Genomic DNA, 4,331 nt, shown 5'->3' with positions numbered 1-4,331 from the left:
AGTAACGCTGAAGAAGCTGAAGTTGAATGGTTCTATGAAGACCTCCAAGACCTTTTAGAACTAACACCCAAAAGAGATGTCCTTTTCATTATAGGGGACTGGAATGCAAAAGTAGGAAGTCAAGAAACACCTGGAGTAACAGGCAAATTTGGCCTTGGAATACGGAATGAAGCATGGCAAAGACTAATAGAGTTTTGCCAAGAGAACACACTGATCATAACAAACACCCTCTTCCAACAACACAAGAGAAGACTCTATACATGGACATCACCAGATGGTCAACACCGAAATCATATTGGTTATACTTTTTGCAGCCAAAGATGGAGAAGCTCTATACTGTCAGCAAAAACAAGACCAGGAGCTGACTGTGGCTCAGATCATGAACTCCTTATTGCCAAATTCAGACTTAAATTGAAGAAAGTAGGGAAAACCACTGGACCATTCAGGTATGACCTAAATCAAATCCCTTATGATTATACAGTGGAAGTGAGAAATAGATTTAAGGGCCTAGATCTGATAGATAGAGTGCCTGATGAACTGTGGACTGAGGTTAGTGACATTGTACAGGAGACAGGGATCAAGACCATCCCCATGGAAAAGAAATGCAAAAAAGCAAAATGGCTGTCTGGGGAGGCCTTACAAATAGCGGTGAAAAGAAGAGAAGCGAAAAGCAAAAGAGAAAAGGAAGGATATAAACATCTGAATGCAGAGTTCCAAAGAATAGCAAGAAGAGATAAGAAAGCCTTCCTCAGCAATCAATGCAAAGAAATAGAGGAAAACAACAGAATGGGAAAGACTAGAGATCTCTTCAAAAAATTTAAAGATACCAAGGGAACATTTCATGCAAAGATGGGCTCGATAAAGGACAGAAATACCAATTATTGGAGAAATGCAAATCAAAAGTACAATGAGGTACCACCTCACACCAATTAGAATGACCATCATTAAAAATTCTACAAATAACAAATGCTGGAGAGGATATGGAGAAAAGGGAACCCTCTTAAACTACTGGTAGGAATGTAAGTTGAGGCAGCCACTTTGGAAAACAGTATGGAGGTTCCTCAGAAAACTAAAAATAGAATTACCATATGATGTCTGGACATCATATACCCAGACAAAACTCTCATCCCCACAAAAGATATATACACCTCTGCATTCATAGCAGCACTATTCACAATAGCCAAGACATGGAAACAACCTAAAAGCCCATCAACAGACGAATGGATAAAGAAGATGTGGTGCATACATACAATGGACTGCTGCTGCTGCTGCTAAGGCGCTTCAGTCGTGTCCGACTCTGTGCGACCCCATAGACGGCAGCCCACCAGGCTCCACCGTCCCTGGGATTCTCCAGGCAAGAACACTGGAGTGGGTTGCCATTTGCTTCTCCAATGCATGAAAGTGAAAAGTGAAAGTGAAGTTGCTCACTTGTGTCTGACTCTTAGCGACCCCATGGACTGCAGCCTACCAGGTTCCTCTGTTCATGGGATTTTCCAGGCAAGAGTCCTGGAGTGGGTTGCCATTGCCTTCTCCGCAATGGACTACTACTCAGCCATAAAAAGAACAAAGTAATGCCATTTGTAGCAACATGGATGGACCTATGATAATTAATTAATTTCACTTAATTATCATATTAAGTGAAATAAATCAGAAAGAGAAACAAATATCATGTAATATCACTTATATGTAGAATCTAAAATATGACACAGGGAATTTGCTGGCAGTCCAGTGGTGAGAACTCTGCACTCCCATGCAGGGGACATGGGTTCAATCCCTGGTTGGGGAACAAAGACCCTGCAAACCATGTGGTGCAGCTGGAAAAAAAAAGACAAATGAATCTATCTATGAAACAGACTCAAGGACACAGGGGACACACTTGTGGTTGCCAAGGAGGAAGGGATTGGAAGAGGGACAGACTGGGAGGTTGGGGTTGGCAGATGTAAGTGAATATACATGGAATGGATAAAGCAGCAGAGTCCTAGTGTATAGCACAGAGAACTATATTCAGTATCCTATGATTAAACCATAATGGAAAAGTATATAAAAAGAACAGTATGTATATATGTGTGTATATATATATATATGTACACACACACACACACACATATATAACTGAATCACTTTGCTGTATTTCAGAAATTAACACCGTAAATCAACTATATGTCAATAAAAAATTTAAAAATAGCTGTACACACTGCTATATTTAAAATAAATAACCAACAAGGAAAAGAAAACATAGCCTTCACCCCTTGTATGATGTAGATCTGTGGCCCTGATTTCTCCCAGGTGACCTTTTTCTCCCTGCCCAAGGCCCTGGGCTGACAGTGAACTTCTTCACTTCTCTACATTGGTGAATGGAGCTCTTTTAATCCTTTATTAATAGAATGAAGCAGTCCTGTAGACACCTAGGTTTTATGTAGTTGTTTCAAAACTTAATGCCCCATTTTGAGGCTATAATTCTGTCCTGTCCTTGGGCTTATGGGCCAATTCTATATTCCACTCTTTATCTTTTGGATTCTGGAACCTGCATATTTGTCTATCTTTCCTTCGAGTTTGTATAAAAGTATTTCTGTAATATTTTATGCAGCATGTATATGTGTTTATATTACAGTTGATGGATAGGTATTCACATCAGCTCTGTCTACCATATTTCTTTGGGTTTATCTTGACATTCTTATTTTCTGATTGTTGAAATTGGTTGTCAGTCACTTAGTCATGTCCAACTCTTTGCAACCCCATGGACTATACCTGCCAGGCTCCTCTGTTCATGGAATTCTCCAGGCAAGAATACTGGAGTGGGTTGCCATTCCTGTCTCCAAGGGATCTTCCCAACCAGGGATTGAACCTGGTCTCCTACAATGCAGGCAGATTCTTTACCACCTGAGCTACCAGGGAAGCCCTGAAGTTGGTTAGTGAGTTTATTTCTTTTCTTGCTTATAATCCAGTGATTACATGCAAAAATAAACAATTTATATACTGATAAATATTGGGCATTTATTGTGATTCATTTGCAAATAGTTGGGATTTTAGTTTTAGAATCTTTTCACACATATAATTATTTAGAACGTGTTTTAAGATACTTTGAACAGTACTGTCAACTGGTGGGTGGATTTAAAAAATTTTTTTTGGTTAGACTTAAAAAAATGAATTCTGACTTCATTGCATTGTGATCAGTGGATGTTGCCTGAATAACAGATTTGCTTTTCGTGGTCGATTAGCATATTCTTTGTGGCCTACTAAGTGGTTAATTTTTGAGAGGTCTACTCTCAGCTTTGTCCTGGAGCTGATGTGAGGTCGACTACATTGTAAATGCTTTCAAGTTTGGCTTCGCTGCTCCATCCTTTAATGAGGAAGTTGACTGTGCCCTATAAATTCTGCCTGACTACCCCCATTCTACTTGCATCACACCTAATTTCCCATCAGCCAAAGAAAACCACTGGGGAAGCCCAGAATCATGGTGGGCGGGGGCAGGGGGGTGCGGGGGCAGGCACTGTAGGGTTACATGCAAAGGAGTGGGAACAGAAACAGCTGAGGCATTTAAGAAAATTACCACTGAGAATTATTTCTTACTGTCAAATGTAAGACCAGTTGGAGATGGTTGAAATTGTTTTTGGAAGCCTTGTGATATGTAGTTGGCTCTGCCCAGTCTTCAAAGCTTAGTTCAAATATCAACTTTTCCATTAATTTTTCTTGATTCTCACAACAGGGTATTTTTATCCCTTTCAGATTTCTACAGATCCTTCTACCTTCTTTAGGACACTCATTATTCAGTCTCTGACAACTCTCTGAGAATATGCATTTTATTCTTGACTAGAGAATAATGTCCTGATGGCCTTTTTTTTTTTTTTTTTCCCTGAAAAATTTCCTTAATTCCTAGTTCAGACCTTGGTATATGCAGTAATTGTCCAATAAATATTTACTGAATAAACAGAAGAATGAGCAAATGGAAGGAAGTTTAAGTAAACCTTCAGAGAGGGTTTTTGGACCTAAGAAAATCCCTTAAATCCTGTAAGACATTCTTGTATGTTCTATTTATTATTATTTTTTATTCTTACAAAGAAAATGCTCGATTTCCAGTAATATTAATTTAAAATAGATCTTATTTGAAATGTTTCCTTAAAGAGAAACAGATGCAAGTCACACTCAGACTTCCCAGTGACAATTTATTTCTCCTAAAGAGGTATAATTGTGCGGTAGTTTGAGCATTTTTTGGCATTGCCTTTCTTTGGGATTGGAATGAAAACGGACCTTTTCCAGTCCTGTGGCCACTGCTGAGTTTTCCAAATTTGCTGGCATATTGAGTGTAGCATTTTCACAGCATCATCTTTCAG

Source organism: Bison bison, unplaced genomic scaffold, assembly GCF_000754665.1.
Source record: "Bison bison bison isolate TAMUID 2011002044 unplaced genomic scaffold, Bison_UMD1.0 scf7180017864172, whole genome shotgun sequence".
NCBI classification, from domain to species: domain Eukaryota; kingdom Metazoa; phylum Chordata; class Mammalia; order Artiodactyla; family Bovidae; genus Bison; species Bison bison.
The sequence above is the reverse complement of the archived record's forward strand: the minus strand, read 5'-3'. Positions refer to the sequence as shown.